At 36.0% G+C, this 26,582-nt stretch overlaps 1 pseudogene; it reads right to left on the bottom strand.

Moving 5' to 3' along the window:
* Positions 1-1,789: 1,789 nt before the first annotated feature.
* LOC141548747 (cyclic AMP-dependent transcription factor ATF-1 pseudogene) lies at positions 1,790-2,600 on the bottom strand (annotated as a pseudogene).
* Between the last annotated feature and the right edge of the window lie 23,982 nt (positions 2,601-26,582).

The following is a 26,582-nucleotide window of genomic DNA, read 5'->3' on the forward strand; positions in this document are numbered from 1 at the left end:
AGAGACTTACATTTGGAGTTTAAAAAAAGAGGACAAGTATTAAGTCAGTCTGTTTCTGTTCCATATGATACCCATATTTGCAGTTGTGAAATTAAAGACTTAATTTCATTCTTCCCAAGTCCAATGGAGTGATTTCTCACAATGATAATCTAAGCCAAAACATCTATTTTTAACTGAATATGGTATAAACAAATAAAATAAGCATTAGAACACAACTTTAGAATTGATGAAGAGTAATTACACAAAAATTGTCACTTTTTCCTACAACGGTATATTTTATTACCTCACAAAATATTTTCTAACAAATAATTGTTTTTAAATTGCATTATTTTTAATTAACTCTACATTAGATTTTTAATCAGAAAAATCCTCTTGAAAAGTATTTTGAGCTGATTTTTAAAAATCCTTTAAAATAATTATAGGGGCTTGTAAACATTTCTTCCTGTTAAAGCACAGTAGAATAAGTAATGCATATTGGCTGCATATAGAATTAGCATGTGATTTATTATGATCCATTTAGAGAAAGTTACCACAACCCAAAAAGCAAAAATCAATATTACTTTTTTAAACTCCCAAATTCTTATATGTTCTTCCCAGTTTATATAAACATTTCTATAAAATGATAAGACTACTTCTTTAAAAGTTTCATTCTTACTCTGTGACATTTTAAAAGACAAAATCTGAAAAATAAATTTGCCCTTGTTTTGTTTGTTTTTTGCTAAACCTCTTTCAAACAAACATTTTTAAAGGATTATTTTAAAAATTCAACAGTCAAGCAAAGTACATGTTATTTATACATTTTATGAAGTATTAGATTTTCTTTTAAAGCTATAGTTCAGAATATTGGCAGGCAAAAATATTTACATAAACATTTGAAAGGGGGAATATTTCAGAATCTAGTAATAAAAATCTATGCCAATAAAATGCTGGTTGAAAAATCCCCCCTCAAACTTTCAATAATGAATTTGTAATATTGGAGAAACTGAGGCAAGATAGAGATTAGAGAATTTTTAATGTTTTTTAAGAGGGAGAGATTGTTCTGGGGGCAAAACAGGATCCATGTTGACCTAGCAGGCTGGATCAGACTAATGTCTCAAAGTATCCAACAAAGAGAAGTATTTTCAGAGATTTTTATAGAGCTCCAGCAATCAGGGGAACAAAAGCAGGGGTTGGGGTGAGCACTGGTGAGTGGGAACTTCCAGGAGAGGACAATAAATTTGGTTGACAGGTTGGAGGTAAGTAAGGATCATGAATTCTGATAAGTTGGGAGGACTAGGAGCCACTGAATCTGAGACAGAAGATATGCCCCTCTATCTGTATTTTATGACTCTGGAATGGTAGAGTAGCCAGGACTCCCAGACCTAAGTATTTCAGTTCTAATGGTCAAGAAGTGGGATTGCCATCAGGAAGACTGAGGCAGAACAATTCAGAGAAAGTAGAGTAGAATGATTCAAGGAAACTGAGGCTGAACAATTCAGGGAAACTGAGATAGAACAATTAAAGGAAACTGTGGCATAACAAATTGTCTCAGTTATAAACTTTGTTGATAACTACTATCTAAAAAATTCAAATTGTAGAAATTTCACATTCTGATGATTACATTGTTAATTTCAACAAAGGTCCCAGTTGTGCCCAGAATTTGCTTGAAATTCTTTTATTTCCATAAAATATTTAGTCTTTATATTGCAACTCCTAGTTTTCAAAAGTTTCATTTTTTTGACCTTTTAGTTTATAAAATTCCAAATAAAAAGAAAATCTATTAATTTTTAGTTAAATCTATAAAATTTGTTTATTTTCTTTTTAGATACTTTTTATGGTGGAAAAGATATCTTAACATTTTTAATGCATTTGTTAAAGTTTTATTTAGATTTTCTAAGATTGCAACTCAATTTTCCAAAAACAACACATTTTTTCTTTCTATGACATTCTTGAGCAGCCACTTTGTTTTTCATCAATCTTATTTCTCCTTTTAACTGTGGATTAATTGCTTTGGTTGTTTGAGAAGTTACAGTGACAGAGATGTCATCATTACTGTCTGTGGAAGGTTAATTTATGCTTGCTTGGCAAGTATCTGATGAGTCTGAATATCTCCTGATGCAGGATATACAACCACTTGTTTGCTTAGGACAAGTACCTGCTATCCATTAGACCTTGTTGAGTATTACCTGCATTTGTCAGTATTAATTTCTACAGTCTCTGTACTCCATCTGTGCTTGGCCCAGCCAGTTGTAATGTTCCATTTAGGGTAATAGTAATATACTGTCCACTGCTAATCTGGTAGAGAGGAGTTGGGACAGACAACTCCATGGTTTTCTCAGTCTTACTTCCTATCTCTAGGGATTTTTGAAGAAAGATTGTTCAAGTTTTTCTAAACTATCTCTAGTTGTGGGGAATATGTGTCTGTGTTGGGGAGGAGGCTGTGTTACTGAAAATGAGGGATCAGTCTGGATGATCCCCTGACTTTCTCCAGAAATATGCACAACTGTCATTAGGGCAATTGGTGACATCTATTGAGCAATGTGAGAGATATGAGCACTTTTTACTGTTGTACCTCATTGAGATGCTATCTCTGAATAATTACTTTTGTGGTAATCTTCCATAATCAATTGGAGTCACTTCTGACATTTCCCATCACCCCGAGAATCAAGTTCTGAGCCTTGGTCTCTCTATGGACCTCCTTCCATCTGCCCTTCCTGTGACAACCAGACCCGACAGCTAATCCCATCTCTCACCCACCCAGCTAGAGGCTAAACCCAGGCAATTAATGTGTCCACAGAGATCTGGTCTGGGTTGACAATGACAGACTTTACTCTATCTGAGACTGGGGAAGCCAGAGTGCTACAAAAAGTTTCAAAAGCTTTTTAATAAATTGTAGAAAAATTATTATCATTCTCAATGGAGGGAGAAACCATACAGATGAAACATGTTATTTTGAAGTCCTCTCCACTTCTAGTGCTTTATCATGGTCACTTTGAATTTCCTAAAATGTAAGGTCCTTGAGGGATCTATATTTGTATCTGTAGCTATATCTATAACTAAAGCTATTTATTTTTCTTTTCCTTTATGACTGTATTTAGATTTATAGCTGTCAAAAGGAAATCCTATATTCATAGGCCTTTTACCTTGATTAAAGAGGCAAAACTCAGGAAGAAAAAATTAAAAGGGAATTTATTTTTAAAATGCCAAGGCACATTGATTAGCTGGTTGTATGAGAACCCAGTCCTGTTGGGGACAACTTTCATAATGAAAAAATTCAGATTGGTTTATTATTGTTACTCAGTTTTTGTTTTGTTTTGTTTTGTTTTTAGTTGTGTCTAATTCTTCATGATTTTATTTGGGGTTTTCTTGGCAAAGATACTAGTGTTTTGCTATTTCCTTCTCAAGTTCATTACCCAGATGAAGAAACTGAGGCAAACAGGTTTAAGTGACTTACCAGGATCACACAGCTAATAAGTGTCAGAAGAAGATGAATCAATCCTCCTGACTCTAGGTCTAGGACTCTATCTATTATTCCATCCAGCTGTCCTTCTTAATCTAGCTCACATTTTTACTTTCCAGTATTATTTCATATTACTTACCTAAATATACTTTGTATTCTACTAAAACTAGCTCAAGTTTCTTCTGAAATATTACATTCTAGCAAAGTGTGTCCCTCATGTTTGAAATGCAATTTTTCCTGTCTTCTCTTCCTTTTTAGAATATTTAGCTTCCCTCAAGACTCAATTTTGGTATCATTTCCTATGTGATATTTTTTTAGACTGATATAGTCTAGCTACAGGGGTTCTCAAACTATGGCCAGCTGGCCCGCTGAGGACGTTTATGCAGCCCACCGGATTATGGCAAATGGGCTGAGGGGCAGAGACAGAGTATGAGCTTTTGTTTTTACTATAGTCCGGCACTTCAACAGTCTGAGGGACAGTGAACTGGCCCTCTATTCAAAAAGTTTGAGGACCACTGGCCTAGCATCTCTAGCAATAGTAAAATAGGCAGCATTTTTATAAAGATTTAAAGTTTGCAGACATTCTACATATATTTTTCCATTTTATCATCATAACAACTTTGTGAGGTAGGTGGTATTATTAATTACAATTTATAAATGAAGAAAGTGAAATAAGAGATTAAATGACTTAACCAGGATCACATAGTTAGTGACTGCCTGTGGCAGAATTCAAACTTGAGTCTTCTTGACTCCAAATACTAGCAATGGTACCACCTAAGCATCTCAGTAACTACAAATAACCTAAAAATAACCTTTATATCATCATCAAGGAAAACACTGCTGAATTCACCATGTCCAACAAAGAAATGTCTCATTCTATTTCCTGAGTTTTTCATCTCTGCCGGGAAGATACAGCATTTTCCATCATTAGTGCTCTGGAATGGTGATTAATCATGGCATTCATCAGATTTCTTGATTCTTTCAAAATTCTTTGTCCTTACCATATTGTCTTTATTGTATAAATTGTTTTGCTGATTCTGCTTACTTCACTCTGACTCATCAGTTCATACAAATCCTCCCAGGAAATAATACACTTTATTATTTCTTAAAATAAATATAATGAGCAATTTTATAACTGAGGAAACAAAGTCTGAGCTATGGGATTTATTGCAAGGCATTCAATTGGACAAGACATTGGGTCCCAGACCCTTCAAGAGGCACAACCACTCCTAAAAGAGATCCATAAAGGTTTTTACAGTAAAGTACAGATACTATTTTTAGATTTAGGGATTTCTCAGAGTTCAAGATTCTGGCTGATTATATCTGTTGAAGTTGGGAAAGGGGGACCCCAGGAGTTTGGAGTCACAGACCAGTGTTGTGAGGTATCTCAAAATAATTTACAAGCTTGAATCCATTTCCTAGTCAAGAAGCAAAGTTTATTTGTAATTGTAATGCCATTATAAGCATATTAACTTCAGAAGAAATTAACAAAAAGGAGCAAAACATGAGCAAGAGGATAAATTTATAGGAAAGAGAGAGACCAAGAGCTTCATGTTTACATATTTGTTAATTTTATGGCTTTCAGGTAGGTTTGAGGATTGGTCTCATGAATTTGGTTATCAATTACCAACAGATTATCCATCTGACTCAGCAATGTTTGCAAGACCAGAAGACTTTTACAATTATTGACAGATTACCAGTATAAGAGCACTCTCAGGTCAGGGGCTTCAGGATTATCTAAGGGAAGAAATATTATTGCATTTTACAATTATTAACAGACAAGAGCATTTCCATTCCTAGATCAAAAGAGCTTCAGAGCCACTGCTGTCTCCCCTATGTACATCATGTTTCTGCTCTTAAGCAGTCTGTACTGGGGCAAAGGGATGGAGATCTTGTCTTCTGAAGCTGCTTCATGCTGATAAGGGGCATAGAGCTGTCCCTTGGCCTAGTGGTGTCCAGACAGGGGAGGGGAGGCACGATGGAGGCAACAGTATTCAGAGGGATGCTGGGTATCAGAATCAGGTAGTAAGTGGTATTCAGTGTGAACTAATAGTTGGAAGTTCATAGCTTGGATCCTGGAGGAAAGAAATCTCACAAGTAGGTTAAAAATGCAGGGGCCAAATATGAGCAAAAAATTTAATTAAAAGTAGTTAGTAGGGACAATAGCCAGGAACCCCACCCAGAGGAAGGCTGAATTGGGTAGGGAGACAGGGATGAAAATGAGGCTATCATGAATGCCTCTGCTCAGGCAGCTTTTCCTAGGATAAATACCAAAGAATGTTTTACCCAAAATACCTTTTTGTCTCCTTGAAGGGGTTGGGGACAGTGTCTGAAGCAGTGGCAAGAGGCACTCAGGTGACCTAGGGTGCAAGCACCATAACAGGTCCCTTAGAAACATCAAAGTAGAATGGAAAACCCATTTTACAGAGAAAAGGATATCCCTTAGTTTTAAGGGGTAGGTCAATTCTCCAAGAGCGTCCACAGCTGTGGATCATAACATCTGAAGGAGTTGCAGGGCAGCCTTTACTGACACAGGTGTTGCAGACTGGCAATGAGATAAAGTTGTCAACAAAGACCAAAAACAACCCAAAGCCACTATAAAGGGACATATGTATAAAGTCTATTTTCCCAATCTTCCCCCGAGTATGTGCCCCTTCTCTGAACAAGCTTCAGGAGGGGGGGGAAGTTTAACAGTGCCTTCAGGATTTACTTGAGCACAAACTGGGCAGGCCTGCTAGACCTAATTGTTTCTTCCAGCTTGTGACCAGTAAAAATGTGTTTCACAAGGGATTGGAGAGCATTTTTTTTCCCCAAGTGAGTGGCTTGGTGTAGGCCAAAAAGAAGTTTCCACTGACTAGCCTCTGGGATTAAAAGCTGGCTTGAGATCAAGTGTTTGAGTTAGTTCCGGGGAACTATGAAAGAGTGTAGGAGTTGGGAAGTGGGGGAGTTAAAGATGCCATGTTCAGGGGCAAATAGGTAGCAGCACAGGCCCTGAATCTGCAAGTCTGTTTTCCCTACATATTTAGTAGTAGATTTTTTTAGCAATCAAAAGTCCCTTTTCTTTCCATATAGCTTCATGAGAGTGCAAAATATGAAAAGCAAATTTGGAGTCTGTGTAGATGTTCACTCTCATTCCTTTCCCCAATTCCAAGAAAACTGGACCCATCTATAAACCATTCACTATCTAGGCTGTCACAAGGAATGTCCCTTAAGTCAGGTCAACTGGAGTATACAGAATCTAAAGCTTCCTACAATTATGAATGATGTCTCCCCACTGAGTGTTATCAGGAAGCAGGGTGGCAAGGTCAAGAGTGGGATACACCTGGAGACTCAAGCTGGGGTGTCTAGCAGGAAAGCCTATTACTTGGTGAGCCTCCTGCTAGCAATCTGCTGATGCTCTTGGGCTTCCAAAGGCACCCCTTCTGGTGGGGGGTGGTCTGGGGTGAGCTTAGGGACTCCTTCAATTAGAAGGGCTGAGGCAGCTTGCACTGAGATAGGAGGGTCACCCTAAAGACACCAAGTTTCTCTGAGAAGAAAGCAGGGAGTCTGGGATGAGGTTCAAGAGCCTGAGTCAAGGCCCCTAGGGCCTGGCCCCACCATACAGAGTAAAAGGCTTTAGGTAGGGCTAAAGCCAGAGCAAGTTTAGCTTTCAGGGTCTTAACAAATTGATAAGAGGGCCTTTAGACAAAGAAACTTCATAGCCCTGGGTAAAGGAGGGGGAACTGGAAGTTAGGGGTTTGTCCAAATGTGTGGGGGCTGTCACAGAAGCCCTGAGCTACCTCCATGTTATGGACATGACTGTCCATGTTCGTTGGTGGGGAGTTATGTTTCCCAGGATTTGTCCCTTCAAGGACAAAAAGAAATTGTGAATATTTATGCAATGGTATGCAGAAGAAATCATCTTTAAGATCTAGAGTAGTAGAGTTAGGGAGTGTGACAATTAGTCATTTTAAGATTGCAAGAAAAATACTTGAAACATTGGGGAAAATTCCAGGAATTTATCCCATTATGGAAGGGGGAAAAAAAAAAAAAAGGAAAAACAAGCCAAGTAAATAGTAACTTTTTGCTAATCCTTTCTTTGCTCCTATAAAGTCCAAAATCCCCTTTCTGCCCCTTTGGAAAAGCATTAAGGGACCCTCTTCACTCCATCCCCTTGCAATCTTAAAATGACTAATTGTCACACTCCCAAATCCTTGCTTTCAAAATTTTGAGAATATGCTAAGATGCTATTTCAATTTTAATTAGCTAACCTTTTTGTATAGCCTCCAGCTTGGCCAGAGCTGAAGTCCACAGGAAAGTTGACTTTTTAAGAAAATTTCCCAGCATTCTAACTGTAGCATAGAGAGTTTTTATTTTTCCCTTGCTGGTTGCATTTTAAATCTTTCCAGGTAACAAAATCTAGCTCACAGAACAAATGACACAGACAGACAAAATGATATGAAAGAGGACTGTCCCATCTTTGGCAAAAGCTATCCTACAACATTTCATCTTCTCTGGTGTCTCAGAGGAGGTGAGATTAACTTTTGCCAAAAATTGTAAGAATTTCCCAGTCTGGGCGTCCTCAGTCAAGGAAAAGTTGCTGAATGTGGAATTCATGATAACTTTTCCTAGTGACTTGGATTGTCTCAGCTATAGGATTGGGGAGAAAAAAAAATAGGGAGCTTACCTTAACAAGGAGGTAATTAAGCCAGGGGAGGCCAGACTCTTCTTTGCATACTGGGCTACTAAATGTTGAGGTTGGGAAAGGGGAACCCCAAGAGTTTGGGGTCACAGACTGCTGTCACAAGGTGTCTCAAAAAAATCTGTAGGCTTGAATCCATTTCCTAGTTAAGAGGTAAAATGTATTTGTAATTGTAACACCATATAGGCAGACTAAACTCCAGAAGAGATAAGCAAAAAGCTGGGAGCAAGAGGATAAATTTATAGGAAAAAGACCAGGAGCTTCATATTACTTATTTGCTAATTTTATGGCTTTCAGGTAGGTTTGAGGAGTGGTCTCAGAAATTTGGTTATCAATGACCAATAGATTATCCATCTGACAGTCAGCAATGTTTGCAGGACCATTCAAAGGCCAGAAGACTTTTACAATTACTAGCAGGCAGATTGTCAGTACAAGAGCACTCTCAGATCAGGGGGCTTCAGGATTATCTAAGGGAAGAAATATTAATAAATTTTACAATTATTGACAGATAAGAGCACTTACATTCCTAGGTCAAAAGGGATTCAGAGTCACTGCTGTCTCCCCTACATCATCCATCTACCTTCTGGAAAGGTTAGAGAGTGAATGACTTTCCTAAAATCAGGAAAATTATAATTTGCTTGGCACAATGACCAGAGTGCCAGGCCTGGAGTCAGGAAGATTCCTCTTCCTGAGTTCAAATCTGGCCTCAAACACTTACTATCTGTGTGACTCTGGGGAAGTCACTTAATCTTTGTCTGCCTCAGTTTCTTCATGTGTAAAATGAGCTGAAGAAGAAAATGACAAATCTCTCTAGTATCTGTGCTAGAAAACCCCACATGGAGTCACAAAGAATCAGGTATGACTGAAATAACTGAAAAACAACAAAATGTAACTCAGGAAAATAAGACAACTCCAGAAACTGAACAAAAAATATAGGCAGTGATACAAAATAGAGTCAGTTTGGCTCTCTACTACAATAGTGCATGGAACAGTATCAATAACAAAAATAATCAGAAACTCTCTGAATAAAAAAATGCAAAAAGAGATTTATTATGATCTTGTGAGATCTTCCACCTGACAAGGTGTTTGTCAATAAAAGGAAAGTGCAAAACATAAACTGCAAAATACCAGATTAAATAGAATAGAAGCCCCCCCCCCACACACACACACACCTTGGTCTTTTTTCCCATTGTTTGGGGGAATCCAGGCTTATACCCTAAACCCAGAAATCTATCCCAGAAACAAAAAAGTACAAGTCAATAATAATAAATTCTTACTTTAAGTTTCCCTAGAGAACTACTATACAAGAATATATTCTCTGATAAAAGAATTCAAAGCCATCTTTAAAAGAGGTAATTAAATGCTAATTAAGAGGTGGTGGGAAACAGGAAGGGACACACATCTGCAACTTTTTTTTTTTTTAAACTATAGCTCTATTTGTTATTATAAAGTCTCAAGTCATAATTAAGGTATAGTTTAAGGTTATATTCCCATGAGAGTCTCTTCACTCAGCTAATTCCATGCAATAGTTCCACAATTTATGATATACAAATGGAATGGTATATAATTCTCAATTTCCCTTATTTTCATCTCTTTGCCATCACAAAAAGAGCACTATAAATATTTTTTATACATATAAATCATTTTCCTCTTTTTTTGATCACTTAGATTTCAGATCTATCAGCAGAATTGCTATGTCAAAGGCCACTTGGGAGCATTTCTAGTGCCCCCAGTGATTTCAAGAATGGCTGAACACAGCTTTGCCAACAAAGTTTTAATGTGGCTGTTTATCCACTGCCCTTCCAGCATCTGTTATTTTGTTTATTTAGTCAACTTTACCAATCTAATAAATATAAGGAAGAACCTCACAGTTGCTTTAGTTTGTATTTCTCTAATTATTAAAATTTGGAGCATTTTCTAAAAATATGGCTATTTACAGTTTTCCTAGAAAACTATCTGTTCATATCCCTTCACCATTTGTAAATTTATTTTTATAAAATTGAATTGGTGTATATCTTACACATCGAAGCTTTTCAGAAAAAGTTATTGCAAACATTTTTACCTCAATTACCCGCTTTTCTTCCAGTGTTTGACACATTTGGGTTTGTTTGTGCAAATAATTTAAATTGTATGTAATCTTCCATTGTATTTTCTGTGGCCTCCTAGCCATGTCATTTGTCTGGTAATAACTGCATTCTCTGAGTCTTGCACTTTATTCCTAGGGAAAAAGTTTACATAAACACACTGTTAATGTAAATCTTAAAGAAAATAAATATTATGTTGTATTATTTAATAACTAGTATTGCTATGTAATCCACTTTATTCCATATTTTGTCAAGACCTCTCCACCTCCTATTTCTCAGTTAAGCTTAAAAGACTTTCTTTCTCTGGAAAGCTAGGTAAGCATACTTGAATTATGATTCCTGGCACTTGCTTTGCTTGCTCACCAAGAACCCTTTTACTTACAAATAAACATAGAACCAGCTTGGATTAAGGCCCTCCTTGGATATAAATCTCTTGTTTCTTGCTAATATTAGTTTTGATCTAATTTCCAAAAGAAAACCGTACAAGTGGATTCAGATTGGAATGATTCAGATTTTCTAGCCTTCATTCCTGGAGGTGGTAGAAGCCTATTAAACAATTAATATTTTTAAGTTGCCAGAGAAGGCTAGATCAGTCCCAACCAGAAGGCCAGTCTACTTTACCTAACTGTAGACTAATCCTAACTCCCAAAAAAGGAAGTGACTTACCCTGCCAAGAAGAAGCCCTAAGGGCTATTATCAGATATAATACATTCCCAGACTCTTGTTTGAGTCAAGTGACTGAGAAGATGGAACTCTTTCGTCTATGCATCTTTAAACAACTTTTGAAATATTGATTAGCATTTCTTTAGACAGATCTGAGACCTGGAGATGCATTCCATCTGGCTCTTTGACCCTCCCTGTTGAGATTGTGTCTGGAGACCTGGGAAACCTCAAGGCTACATTTCCCCTATTAAAAAGGTCTACTTTTGATAAAGATCTTTGCTAAATTCGAGCTCAGACTCTGGGGGTAGAAGATTATAAACTGAAACAGAAAAACTGAGTCAGGAAAATTAGGGAAACTGAGTCAGGACAATAAAAGAGAACTGTGGCATTACAGTCCTAACTCAGTCTTTTATCATTAAAAGAGGACATTGACCCAATTTATTGATTACTGGTAGCCAAACTAATAAATTGACCATGTTCACTCAGGTCCCTAACTTTTTGGCTGAAATGATGACCAATGTAGCAAATTTTATGTGCAATTTGTGCTTCACTGCTAATAAAAATATAAAAAAAAGTTATCTTGCCCTGCAGAAAACTATCTCAGCCTGCCTTTGCTACACTTTTGATCACCACAATCTACATTATTAACGCTTAAGTCTAGACAATCAAAACAATAAATTCAGCCCTGATTTATAGCTATTTTCTATTTCTGAAGTATAAACACTTACACTGAAAATTTAACCACTATCTCTCACAAGCCAAGCTATTTAGAACTTGCCCTCCCCTACTCCTGAGTTAGATTTGGAGACAGAAAATTGAAAAATGTCTTCAGTATAACAGAGCTCCAGAAATAGAGTGAGTTTTCCTGAAAGTTTTCCCTCTCCCATTCTGGGATTGTTTGGATGAAGTAACAATGTGAAAATCAGGATGAATGAATGACATTTGTGAGGAGGTAGATTTTGGCTCCATCTAAAGATAAAACTCTTTAACAATTAGATCTGAGACAGAGGGAGCTCCCTGCCACTGAGTTTATGCTGAGACTGACAATCACTTGCTGAAAACATTCAGAGGGAACAACTAAAGTATTTCTGAGATCCCTTCCAAAACGGAGATAGGATGATTAGTTTTAGTCATAAGGAGGATGTGTAATTTTAATGTCTCTGAACTCAAAGGACAGATTTTATCTTACAAGATAGCACAACTGGGAGAGGATGGAGGGGATATAAAGAGGAGCTTTCTGGTGTTCTTTATAGTTGTAAAAATTTTGGCATGGCGACAGAAAATAGAAAAATATGAAATAGAGAGTCAAAAGATAGGAACAAAATTTTAATTTTCTTTTTATCTGAAATGGATTCTCCCATTAATTTTTTTTGTTTCTGTAATTAAACACAATAAAACCACAGACATTTATCAGTAATATTTCCTGTTTCTTTTTGTTCTTAGCCTTATTCATAATGACACATTACATTGTGTACTTTGTATTCTATAAGAACTGCAGAGACAATCAGATCACTACAATGACATTTGAGACAATTTGTTCCACTTGTTCTCATTCAGTGACATCAAGGTCACCAAATCCTTTGCCAATTATTTTGAAAACCATAGTCAAGTCCAGGGATAGTCTTAGAAACAGGAAGTCCATGGGGAAAAGAATTAACTTATGGGTCTTGTGATTTAAAAAAAAAAAAAGGAATTTCCGTATTGTTTTGGCAGTATTTTTGTCTGTAACAGAAGGAAACACACATCAGTAAATTCACTTACTCATTTTTAACAAAGGTTCTACAAATGATTGCTATCTGTCTTCACATTGGATAGTCTTATTGGCTAAAATGTGAAGAGCACAAAAGGACTTCATGGAAAATCATTTTTGAAAACTCTAAAACCCACCATTAAAGGCTGTCTGTAACACTTTTGCACTCTTCTAACATATGAGGAGGAAGTCTTTGTGTTCCACATATATTTTCTGCAAATGTTCTTAAAGCTAAGGTGTTGCACCGGACAGAGTACTAGACTTAGAGTCAAGACGACCTGAATTTAAATTCAGCCTCAGATGATTTCAAATCACTTAATCCTGTTTGAGAAAAAAAAAAAAAAAAAAGAAAGAAGAAAAGAAAGAAAGAAAAGGAAAGGAAAGCATTGTTAAATCCATCTAGACTTGTGAACTGACTGAGAAAAGGTCTACAGATACTCTTAAGGAGCTGATTGGAAGGAAGCAAAATAAGACTTATCATCCTTTTGTGCAATCTATACCTTAAGAGAAGGAAAACTTGCTTTTGTTACTTTTGGCTTGAGAGGGAGAAACTTCTCAGAACTCCAGAGACAAGAGTTAAGGCAACTTTGCAGTTCTCTGACTTAATGGAGCTTCATGTCATTGAGTTTATTTAGCATTCCTTCAGTGCCCAGCCAAAGGAAAAGACCTGGAAAGCTACAGACACTGAGCTTAGGACTGCTTTTTCACTGGGAAAAAAAAAATGTAATAGTATTTTTTTTTTAATTAAAAGAACTTAATATAGTTTCGGCAATCTGATGTGATTTTTTAAAAGTGGTTTTATCTAGCAAAAAGAATGAAGAGGTCAGATGAGCAGATAACACATGTTATAGACTATTTCCTAAAAGAGGCCTGTAGTGCAGTCATGAGGTACCATGGGCACATGAGTTTCTATACTCATGTGCTTCATCACTAAGCTTCTGTAAATGTATGCCCACCTTTCCCTCTATGGGACTCTATGCATTAGTGAGAAAGTAAGACCCAAGTTTGTGGGTAGATTGTTATATTTTGATTATTCCTCCTATTGAGTCAATGGTTTTTGTTGTTGTTGTTGTTGTTGTTTTTGTTTTTTGTTTTTTTTTTTGCCTTTTGTCTTCTTTTTTAGTAAATGCTTCATGTTTAAGAGTCAATGGTATAATTATGATTGATTTCTGTAAATGGGAAGCATGTCAGGAGCAGGACTATTAGTACCCCTGAGACTCAGTTGCAGCTCCCGCTCGGGGAATCTACCCTGACATGATGAAGTGGATGCAAAAAGGAAAATCACTAGCTAGGCTATGTGAGTGGCAAACAGGAGAATCTCCTTAATCTGCTGAAAGGTTGACCACTTCTAGCTCAGGGCTAAAGGATTTGATGCTTTGAGATAGTGCAGTGAATCCAGATTATTCCCTCCACTCCATTACCCATGATAACATCAATTTTTTTTTAATATAATTTTTATTTATTTCAAACTTAAATACAAACAAGTAAAAAGAGATAAAAATTTGCCATGTGCACAGAATTCATTTATAAAGCAATACATTTTCATTTTAAGAAAGCCTTTATAACAAATACATTTTTGTTCAGTTATCTTTTTCTTTGTTTCCTTGTAGATTTTCTTTTATTCTTTGATGTATACTTTTAACTTTATTTTTCTTCCCACCCCAACCCCCTACAACTAAGCATAAGAGATAGATGTGTGTCTTTATCCACATACATATACATACACACACATATATAATATATGTATACTCATATATCAATACATACATATACATATCTATGTATACACATGTACATAAATTTTTATAACCATACACATTCAAATGCATTTATGTAAGACTAACTGTACTTATTTGTCCTCTGTTTTTCTGATGGTGGATAACATCTTCAATGATCCAAGTTTTTTCATATTTTTCTAATTCCACCAACTCATCATTTCCTAACACGGCAATATTACAGCTTTATACTACCAAGTTATTTTAGTCTTAGAATTAGTCTTAGATTAGTCTTTAAAAATAGTCTAAAAAGATGACTGACATATTGTGTAGTTTTCCTATTTTTTCTTTTGATTAAATCTATTTTAGCTTTAACTTTGTCTGAGATCACAATTTCTACCCATAAATTCTATTCCTGAACTTTATTTTATGTTTGTATGTATCCCTTATTTCCTATTCCTCCTGACTTCTCTGTTTTATTTTTACCTGAAGACTTGCCCTTCTATTACTTAATCTAACCCCTCCATCCCTCAAAGATCCCTTCCTCAAGGACCTCTCCCTTATCAACTGCCCCCACCCTTTCTTCTTGTTTCCATCTGAATTTAGACTTTTATAGTCTTCCAAATATGTGTGTGTTGGTGTTGCTGTTGCTGTTCCCTCATTATCCTATTCTTGTTTATCTACACACTCTTCTACACCACTCTTATTTCTTGATGAATTTAGATTTTTATTCCTTTCTAAATGTATTTGTTGTTTAAGAAGATCCAACTCACTTCCAGTTGATCAATGATAGACAGAAATAACTACACCCAGAGAGGGAACACTGGGAAGTGAATGTAAATTGTTAGCACTACTGTCTATCTACCCAGGTTACTTATACCTTTGGAATCTAATACTTAATGTACAACAAGAAAATGGTATTTACACACACATATATTGTATCTAGGTTATATTGTAACACATGTAAAATATATGGGATTGCCTGTCATCAAGGGGAGGGAGTAGAGGGAGGGGGGGATAATTTGGAAAAATGAATACAAGGGATAATGTTATAAAAAAAAATTACTCATGCATATAGAATGTAAAAAAATTTATAAATAAAATTTAAAAATTAAAAAAAATAATAAATGTATTTGTTGTTCTCTCTTTAATCCAGATTTGATGTTCCCTCTAAAAATTCACACATGTGTTTATAATATTATAAACACACATACACACACACTTTCCAATAAGAGTAAGGTTCCAGAACTACCAGTCCTTTTCCCCTAATTCCTCCCTGTCATTTCTTGCTCTGATATATCTCATTTCTCTTTTTACTTTTTCCTACATGATTTTGCTTTTTAGAATCACATTATACTTAGCTTTACCCCATCTTTCTTTCAAACTACCTCTTATTCATGACAATCTTAGACATCTGGAATTTGGCTATGATATTACTGTAGATTTTCCTCCTAAGATCTCTTTCAGGTGATAATTAATGGATTTTTCCCATTTCCACTTTTTCTTCTTATTCTAAAACTTCAGGACAATGTTCTTTAATTATTACTTGTATTATTATATCAAGATTTGTTTTTTTGTTGGTTTTTTTTTTTTGATCATAGCTCCTAGGTAGTCTGATTATTCTTATGTTTTCTCTTCTTGTCCAGATCAGTTGTTTTTCTATAAGATGTTTCATATTATTATCTTCTTTTTTATTCTTAATGTTTTGTTTTATTATTTCTAGAGCGCTTATAACTTTGCTGTCTTTCCCTTGTCCTATTTTATTTTTCAAGGAGTCATATAGTTCCTTAAGACTTTGGATCTCCTTTTCTAATTAGTTGACTTTTTTTTCATAATCTTGCTTTTCTTAGATTTTTTTAAAAAATTTTCCACAATCTCCCTCATGCATTAGATTTTTAAAGACTTTTAAATATTCGATGTTACTCTTTGGGGTGGAAGAGGTTTTTTTTTGTTTTTTTTTTTTTAACTTCAATATTTTCTTCTGAAGATGAACCCCAGTCTTCTCTATTCCCATAGCAACTTTTTTTTTGGTTCTTTCTCTTTGGTTCCCCTTTTAAAGAAGCTTGTTATTACAATCATCTCTAGTCCTAGATGTATAGGGGTGAGATGGGGGTATGGTATTTCTAGCCTTAGGTCCTCCTTCAGTTCCTCTGATTTGGAACTGAAACTAAGAGCTGCACCCTCCTGTAAGTGCCCACAACCAGCACAAAACTTGTTCTCCTGCTTCTGCTCTCACTGGGTGGGCTGTACTGGTCCCTTCTCATCCAGGGCCAATTCTTGGAAGCACAACTGGCTCTAGCTCAGCAGAGGTTCCCTCAGTCTTCTGCTCAGATGTCCAGCTCCCCACACTATCCTGCAGGTGAAAATTCCTGTGGCTGAGGTGCAGAATACCTCCCAATTCAGCCAGCTGCAGGGTTGCTGATTGCTATTTCAATGGAGATAACCTAGAGGTGTTTATACCTCCCATGGGTCAAATGTCCATCTTAGTATCTCTCTCTAGATCCTCTCCATTTCCCCCATGATGACTGCTGTTCTGACCCACCTCATTTATTTTTAATGCTCTACATTCACCTTGATGTGCTATTTATGTTGTCTTGTCTGAGGGGAAATCTGGAGAATTTAGCATTTTCTGGCCTATTCTACCATCTTTCCAGAATACCCTCCAGTTTAGTTTTTTAGTTTTTTTGTTTTCTAAGATAGCCAGCTACTGCTTTCTCTCTCTTTTGAATCAGAGTTGCCTCACTACATTCTGTGAGACACCTCCTGTGAGAGGTAGAAGTAAAGCTCTTTCGGTAGCACAATTGGTTACAGCTTGAATATAGTCTCTGGACCCAGGTGAGCCAGAGCTGATCTTGGGCTTCTTCCTCTTTTGCTTTATGTTTCTTTTCCTAATCATAGGTAACTGACCTGTGATTCTGAGATATGGACTTTGGAGGAATAATTTCTCCAAAAATTGATGGGCTCTTCAGGCAACTCTGGCAGAACTTTGGAAAGAAGCCCTTCTTCCTCCTTCACTGAAAATACTAGTAGCACTTCTTGGAGGGTCTAATGCTCAATAAATAGAGATTAATCTCTGATTTAGAGAAAACATGGACCTGTAAGGAATTGTTTGGGCAAAATGAAGATGAAATGCTGATAAGCAATTTCACCAAATGTTTTATATCTTAAATATCAGCTTCCTTGTATCATAGTTATAAATTACATATATGTGCTTTTGTCAGAGTATGTGAAGGTGGTGTGTAAACCTCATATCTGATCTCTATTGTACACTGATTACTCTTTTACTCCCTTTTGGGAATACACCAGACATGAGCTAACTCTTAAGTTTTAAGCAATTCTCCATGGGAGTCTGGGGGAAGGATTTCAAGGGGCAGGGAGCTGAAACTAAAAACAACAACACATCTGATTTTTCTCTTCCCAGGAAACTCTTTTAAGATTTAACATGATCTACCTGTCTGAACCCAAAGAAAGAAACTCCATAGTGATAGAGGGTGAGTCCTCCAGCTCCCCTGAGCAGAGCGGGAATTATATATTGTTACAGCTAATTACATTGATCAAATTATCTGAATAATTTATTACTAGCCAATAATTTTTATTTTTAAAATTAACTATCACAGAAGACATACAAAAAGACATTTCAAAAATTTTGTACCATATTTAATCACACTGCTCTCGAGTAAAATTGTTTTTTGAACTGCTAATAAATGTCAATTTATTGTTCACTTAATATTTATTTCATCCTTTTCATTCCTTTTTGTATATACTTTATAATTACATAACTTTGTTGAAAATTTTTGTTTACCATCTGTATGGTAGCTAACTTTGATTCTATGTTTGTCCTCATTGAAGGCATTTGACAACATGGTAAAAACATCATGCTTTAAGCATGGGAGCAAGCACAGCCTTGTGTGACTCCACTGGTGACTGGGAAAGCTTGAGAGCATTGTGTATTATTCAGAACTTGGGCAAACATGTCATCATGAAATTGATGTACTATATTAATGAACTTCTTGACCACCAAATTTAAAAAATTCTTCAATTCTTCAACATAAATTGTACAAGTATGTTTGTGTACATTTTATAAATATTCACATTATAGATGTAGCTCTAGATTTTTTTAACTGATAGGATGCATTTTCTTAAAAATTGGAGACAATCGATCTAAAAGAAAAAAAAGATATCAGGATGCCCCTAGAAGCTTGATATGGTAATGTCAGGGGCTGTCTTGGGATTTAGGAGGATTTGTATATGGAACAGAGAGGTGAAAAACTAGACAGGAATGATCCAGTGGGAAAACTATGACAATCCCTCTCTTTCTATATGGGGTTTTCTCTCACAGAATGTGTTGCAGCTTTTTGGATCCCTTTGCCTTTCACATTAGAACTGTGGATTGAATCTCACTGATGTGACCTCTATCCTTTTTATGAGTCCTGGATGCAAGATCAAGGATACAAGATGAGTAAAACCATAGTGGGAGAGGAAAGTACCTATCTTTGAAATGCAACCAGCCTATCCAGAGGTAAGAATCAGTATAAAAGAGAAGGTACTTTCCTGTTTTCTTTACCACAGGACAAGGGAAGAGGACTAGAGGACTTGGGGGTGTTTCTTTGTATGTTCCAAAGTTGCCTTTGGATTTCAGAGTTTCCTTTTCTTTTTCCTTTGGGAACTAGAGGAGTAAGGGTGGGGCCCAAAGGACAGGAAGCAGGAAACTTATTTTAATTTTTTTTAAATTATTTTTAGGATTGTTGATACTGGATTCTAAACTCAAAAAAGAAAAAGAAAAGGTGAATTGATGATTTATGAGATTATGAAATTATGAACCAGGCATTCCTGATTCTTTGGGTATTCACTGTAAAAGGATCATAATGTCTGTGTGAAGTGAGGCCATGATAATATTTTTATAAGGCATGGCAAGTGTTGAGAACAAACTAAACAAGTGCAGAGAAAAATGGTGAAAGGGTGATGGTCTAGGGACAGGGGATGAGATGGAATAATAAAGGTAATCAGACAGTATGAGTCAGAGGATGGAGAGGGAGACAAGTTGCAGACATCCACAGTAAAAGTAGCAACCAAAAGTTGCTAATAATTTTGAGATGACATGGATTTATTAAGTTGAATAATTTTAATGTTTACTGATAACTTGGAGAGATTTGGATGTGTTAAAGGACACACTAAGAGTTTGTTCTCTTAAAAAAAACTTTATAAAACTATGATCTCAAAATGCTTTCCCACCCTCCATTCTTCTATCTCCATTGTGTCATTGCAGCCTAGAGCATCTCAAAATTATCAGCAATTTTTTGTTGCTAGTTTTACTGTGGATGTCAGAAACTTGTCTGAAATTATAATCATGGAACCAAAAGACCCCAAGAGCAGTGCTCTGATGACTTCTACTGATTCAGCACAGGCTATCAGGATGTGAATTTTGGTTAATATATGATGAAATTGGTAAATTATGCTTCTTTGATCTTTGAGATGGTTTTATGTGAGTATTAGGTTTCTCTTAGCAATCTTATTTCCAGCCATTGCTGATTTATTCTGGTTACTCCTGTTTGCAAGAACAAATCCCAAAATCTGAAATCGTTTTAAAAAATATTTTAGTTTATTTGTAGAGGAGAGTCAGCTTTTTCCCAAATTCTGGAAACTTTACATTAGATAGGATTTTGATCAAGGTTTCTCCATAGGAGTCAAACTTCTGATAAAGGTATTATACACAATTACCTAAAGGGAATCCAAAATACAAGTTTAGGTAGACCCAAAACAAATAGGAATGCTTTGGGTGGATCCAAGATCTGGGAGAGCCTGAACCTGGGAAAGCCTTATAGCTTTCTTAAAAAGTTATTGAGGGGGCAGCTAGGGGGCACAGTGGATAGAGCACCAGTCCTGAATTCAGGAGGACCCGAGTTCAAATCTGGTCTCAGACACTTAACATTTCCCAGCTGTGTGACTAGCAAGTCACTTAATCCCAGCCTCAGAAAAAAAAAAAAAAAAGTTTGTCTTTGATTGGATCTATCTTTGGCTTACCACTTTCTAGAGGCCCAAATCCAAAATATGTAAAATAAAATTGTCATTTACTGCAGGTATATGAAAATTCAATATTCAAAGAAACTATTGATTGAAAGTCTCTTTTTCATGCACACAGACATGTGTATATGTATAAATATATAATATATTTCATATTATATATTATATATAAATATAAATGTTAAATATGTGTATATATTTATCTTTTCACACTTGTGATTTTATCAATATTAGAAACTTCTAGTTATTAAAACAAATCATCAACTGTTCTGTAATTTAGTTTTAGAGAGTTGGGAAGTTAAATTGGTTTACCCATGGTCATGCAGAGATATCTAGCAGAGAAAAGACTTGAATCCTAGGCCTTTCTTTACAGAGGACAGGTCTGTTACACTCCTCTATTTCAGCCTTTAGCTACTATTATATAAAGATGAGTACCAAAGAGATAAAGACAATTATCTATGATCACCGATTCTTAAGTGCTCATCAATCATTCCTTATATAGAATAGAGTACTGGATTTGGAGTCATTCTGAGCCCACATGGCTTCATGAAGAGTAAATTAAGCCAGCCTCACTATTTTGGGCAAATATTACTCTGCCACTGACATAGTAAATATAAGTTTCAGTAGAGTATATTATTAATATATTAAGTATATGAGAAAGCATAAGACAATAGTAAGCAAGAAGTAATAACTAGTGGTTTATGTGGTAGGGGGAGCACTGTTCTTGAAATAGGAAGACCTAGTCTTTATTGGATCATAGATTTATTATTATTGTTGTTAATAATAATAGTTAGCATTTATAAAGTACTTTAAGTTTTACAATATATTTTACAAATATGATCTCATTTGATAGTTAGGTACTATTATAATCCCCATTTTACTGATGAGGAAACTGAGGCAGATTTAAAGCTGTTATTATAAACTAAAGAGATTTTCTAGTCCAAGATTATTATTTTGCTTATGAGGATACTGAAGACAGGTTAAGCAATTTGCACAACCACAAAATTCTTTTAATAATGCTTTTTCTACTGAACCATCCTATGAATTGTAAGGTCCTTGAAGGCAGGAACTGTGCCTTTGTATTGCCAGTTTTTAGCCTAGTGCAAGGCACATAAAAGGTGCTTAATAAACATTTATTGGAATTAAATGAACTCTCCACATTATTGGACCTGTCACAATGGACAAGTCGCATCACTTCCCCCAGCCTCAAATTTTCTATGAAGTATTCAGATATTTGTACTACCTTACTCCTAGAATGTTTGTAAGCTAATTATTTTATAAATTCTATGTGGCTATAGAATTGTGAATAAATCAAGTTCACAAGGATTACTCTGAGTCAGGTACTGTGCTAAGCTCTAGAAATGAAAAAAAGCAGAAAGAAAGTTAGTTTTTTTTTCCCTCTAGGTACTTATATTCCAATGAGGAAAAATAAGGGTGGCTTGTACAGGGGGAATGATTGAGTAGAGGGGATGAGTCAACAGTGCAAATTAGAGAAGAATCAAGATTGACCTGGACTGTCTCCTTAAATGGATACGTCTGGAAATATTCAAACAGGAAGCAAGGAACTCAGGTTGGAAGATACTTCCAAGGTGAGGGGTGCAGAGGAGAGGAAGGGCTTTCTGTAGGAAGAGCATTCTGTGGCATAGTAGACAAAGTCCTGTAAATCTGTGAGCTACGTTATTTTTGGGAATACTTGAAAAGATAAATAAATGAAGAGGCAGTAGCCCAACCTAATATTTACTATCTCTCAGTAATTGCTATGCCGAACAGAATAGGAGCCAGGAGAGAATCTTACTTCCTATGCTTAGGAAAAATGATGCAGTGAAGAAAAATGATTCCCATACAGGAGTCGGGGGCAAGAGGGGCAGTGTAGATAGTAATACACTGCATAGCGAGCCAGTACTGGAGTCTAAAAGATTCATCTTCTTGAAATCAAATCTGGTCTCAGATACTCATTAGCTATTTTCCTTTTACTGTTTTCCTGTTTCTTCATCTGTAAAATGAACTGGAGAAGGAAAAGGCAAACCACTCTAGGATCTTTGCCAATAAAACCCCACATAGGATCATGAGTTTCAGAAAACCTGTGATCAGCCCATAGGCCAATCAATATAACTCTTTGTAGCCTTCTGCTTTCTTGTTTATGAAATGAGGAGGCTGACCTATGTGATTTTTTTTTTTTTTTTGGCTGATGTGATTTTTTTTCCCCCTTTGTCTTAGTAGGATAAGGACCAGACTGATTTTTTAAATTGAATTTCATTTTACTAAAATTATTTTTCTTTAAAGGGTATCCAGTCATGGTTTAGCTATACTTTTTTTTTTCTTTAAACATGGTAAAATATATATGTAAATCCTATATAGGCATACATACTTATACAATTATCTTTCTGCACAAGAAAAATTAGATGAAAAAGAAAAAAAAATGAGAAAAAAAAATAAAATGCAAGCAAATAACAAAAAAAGTAAAAATGCTATGTTGTGATCCATACTCAGTTCCCACAATCCTCTCTCTAGATGGCTTTCTTCATCACTAAACAATTGGAACTGGTCTTAATCATCTCATTGTTGGAAAGTCACATCCATCAGAATTGATCATCATATTGTCTTCTTGTTGCCGTGTATAATGATCTCCTGGTTCTACTCATTTCACTCAGCATCAGTTCATGTAAGTCTCTCCAGGCCTCTCTGAAATCATCCTGCTGGTCATTTTTTACATAACTATAATATTCCATAACATTTATATACCATAATTTAGTAAGTCATTCTCCAAATGATGAGCATCCACTCAGTTTCCAATTTCTTGCCACTACAAAAAGGGCTGCCACAAACATTTTTGCACATGTGGGTCCCTTTTCCTTCTTTAAGATCTCTTTGAGATATAAGCCCACTAATCCTTTGAATATAGCTCCAAATTGTTCTCCAGAATGGTCGGATCAGCTCACAATTCCACCAACAATGTATCAGTATCCTAGTTTTCCCACATCTCCTCCAACATTCATCATTATCTTTTCCTGTCATCTTAGCCAATCTAAGAGGTGTATAATGGTACCTCAAAATTGTTTTGATTTGCATTTCTCTGATCAATAATGATTTGGAGCATCTTTTCATGACTAGAAATAGTTTCAATTTCTTCATCTGAAAATTATCTGTCCATATCATTTGACCATTTATCAATTGGAGAATAGCTTGAATTTTTATAAATTTGAGTCAGGCCTTTATTAGAACCCTTGATATAAAAATGTTTTCCCAATTTATTTATTTCCTTCTAATATTGTCTGCATTAGTTCTTTTTGTACAACAATTTTTTAAACTTAATATAAGCAAAATTATCTATTTTGTGTTCAATAATGAGCTCCAGTTCTTCTTTGGTCATAAATTTCTTCCTTCTCCACAGATCTGAGAGGTAAATTATCCTATGTTCTTCTAATTTGTTTATAATATCACTTTTTATGTCTAAATCATGAACCCATTTCAATCTTATCTTGGTATATAGTGTTAGGTATGGGTCAATGATTAGTTTCTGCCATACTAGTTTCCAATTTTCCCAGCAGTTTTTGCCAAATAGTGAGTTCTTATTCCCAAAGCTGGGGTCTTTGAGTATGTCAAACACTAGATTACTATAGTCATTGACTATTTTGTTCTATGAGCCTAATCTGTTCCACTGATGAACTACTCCAATACCAAATGATTTTGATATTATGATATAGTTTATAGCTGCTTTATGATATAGTTTTAGATCTGGCACAGCAAAGCCACCTTCATTGGCATTTTTTTTCATGACCATTTGTTCTTCGATATGAACTTTATTTTTTTTTTCTATATCTGTAAAATAATTTCTTAGAAGTCTGATTGGTATGACACTAAATAAGTAGATTAATTTAGGTAGTGTTGTCACTTTTATTATATTTGTTTGGCCTACCCATGAGCACTTGATAGTTTTCCATGTGATTATATCTGACTTTATTTGTGTGGAAATATAGTTCCTGACTTTGTCTAGGCAGATAGACCCCCAAATATTTTAAATTATTGACCATTATTTTAAATGGAATTTCTCTTTGTATCTCTTGCTTCAGACTTTCTTGGTAATATATAAAAAATGCTGATGATTTATGTGGTTTTATTTTGTATCCTGCAATTTTGCTAAAGTTGTGAATTGTTTCTAGTATTTTTTTTAATTGATTCTCTAAGCATACCATCATATCATCTGCAAAGAGTGATAATTTGGTTTCCTCATTACTTACTCTAATTCTTTTAATTTCTTTTTCTTCTCTTATTGCCAAAGCTAACATTTCTAATACAATACTGAATAGTAATTGAAGCAGGTTGTGGTCCCTTTAAGAAACTATATTTCCTATTGATCTGTGATTCCTTTCAGATTCTCAGCCCCTCCTGGCTGAGGCATATCCTCCCCAGACAAAGTTGCCTTGCTAGGGCCTTTGATTCATAATCCTGGTCAAAAGCATCCTTTTGAATTCCAATAGGAGATCCAGGCTTGTCCCAGGCCCCACCAGATATGAGTCAACTTGGGTTCTCCCAGCCCCCATTGGTTCTGATTTGCTTGGGTTTCCCAATCCCCACCAAGACAACCAATACAATCATCTTCCATCAGCTAAGGTCTTTGCAGATGGACTTTGGCAGCTCCCTTTGCTGCCAGGACCTTCTGTCCACTGAGAACTGCATTCTTAATGCAAAACTCCATTTTCCATAGATCTGCACACTGGAATAATATTGTGTTATCTTCTCTTTACCCTCACCTATTTCCCTAACCAGACTTTATACCTCTCTGTCAGGATTTCTAACCTTACTTCCAATTCCTATAATAAACCTCTTTTTTCAATCTAGGTTTTCAGGTCTATAAATTCCTTTACAGAGAACCTCTGCGCTGCCAGAAGGGAGTTCCCAAAACTCCCTACCCTTGCACTGAATCCCAAGGGGCTACAGGGGAGCCAAACCTCTCCATTTGGTTCCCTGAACCCCAAACCTGCCACTAGACCTTATCATTTAACTCCCTGACCTCCAGAAACCCTAATTTCATTTTGGTTCCCTAAATCTAAACCTCATCAGTAATGGTGATAGTGAGGAACCCTTGTTTCACTCCTGATCTTATTGGGAATGGTTCTGGTTTATCCCCATTACATATGATGCTTGCTGATGGTTTTAAATAAATGCTACTGATCATTTTAAGGAAAACTCCATTTATTCCTATATCCTTTAGTGTTTTTAGTAGGAATGATCCAACCAACAGAAGTTCAGAATGCTTTATCACAGGTCAGGCATATAAATAGTCCATGTGAATAACTGGGGTTATTTCTCTAAAATTTGTGCATCTCTTGTTTCTTTTCAGCTACTTCAGTTCTGTTATGCACATCAACTACCATGTTGCATGGTTCTGTGGCAGAGTCTCTTGTGTCATGCAATCAATTCCAAAATTCTTAAGAGAAACCTTGAAAGCATCTTAATGTTGCTTTTTCTGACCACTATGTAAAATTTGCCTTGTGTGAATTCTCCATAAAATAGTCTTCTAAGTAAGTGTATTTTTGGAATTTTAACAATATAGTCTGCCCATTGAAGTTGTACTTTCTGCAACAGAGTTTGAATGATTGGCAGTTTAGTTCTAAAAAGAACCTCAAGGTCTCCCATTTCAACCATTTGTCTTTTTTTTTTTTTTTTTTCCCTGAGGCAATTGGGGTTAAGTGGGGTTAAGCCTAGGGTCACACAGCTAGGAAATATTGAGTATCTGGCTGGCCCTCTATTCACTGCATCACCTAGCTGCCCCTATCTCCACTTGTCTTGATCTGTATCTTACCACAGGACCCAGATGACTCTGGAGGGGAAAGTGAGTCAGATGACCTTGCATAGCTCTCCCTTACTCCCTTAAATCTAATTCACTTGCATGTCAAGGCATCACCTCTGTGATATCTTGGTTGTCTTCAAGAAAGAAAGTCAACAACAATATATCAGTGTAGTGCCTTAGATTGCTGATGTAAATTGTGTCCCCTTTAATCTTTTGGGGGAGGTCCTGATGTAAACTGTGTCCTCTTGGGGGGAAGGGTGCTCCTGACTCTCAAACCTTCCTGGAGGGGCCCACCCAGACAACTCCCAGATAAGTGATCTCATTCAACTGGAAATCTCGGCCTGGGGCATAGTCAACATCCTCTATTGAGTGGCTCAAACTGTTTCTCTGCTCCAGGCCAAGACTGACCTGATACAACCAAGGGTTTGTCAACCTATC

The sequence above is a fragment of the Sminthopsis crassicaudata genome, chromosome 1, assembly GCF_048593235.1.
Source record: "Sminthopsis crassicaudata isolate SCR6 chromosome 1, ASM4859323v1, whole genome shotgun sequence".
In the NCBI taxonomy this organism is placed as follows: domain Eukaryota; kingdom Metazoa; phylum Chordata; class Mammalia; order Dasyuromorphia; family Dasyuridae; genus Sminthopsis; species Sminthopsis crassicaudata.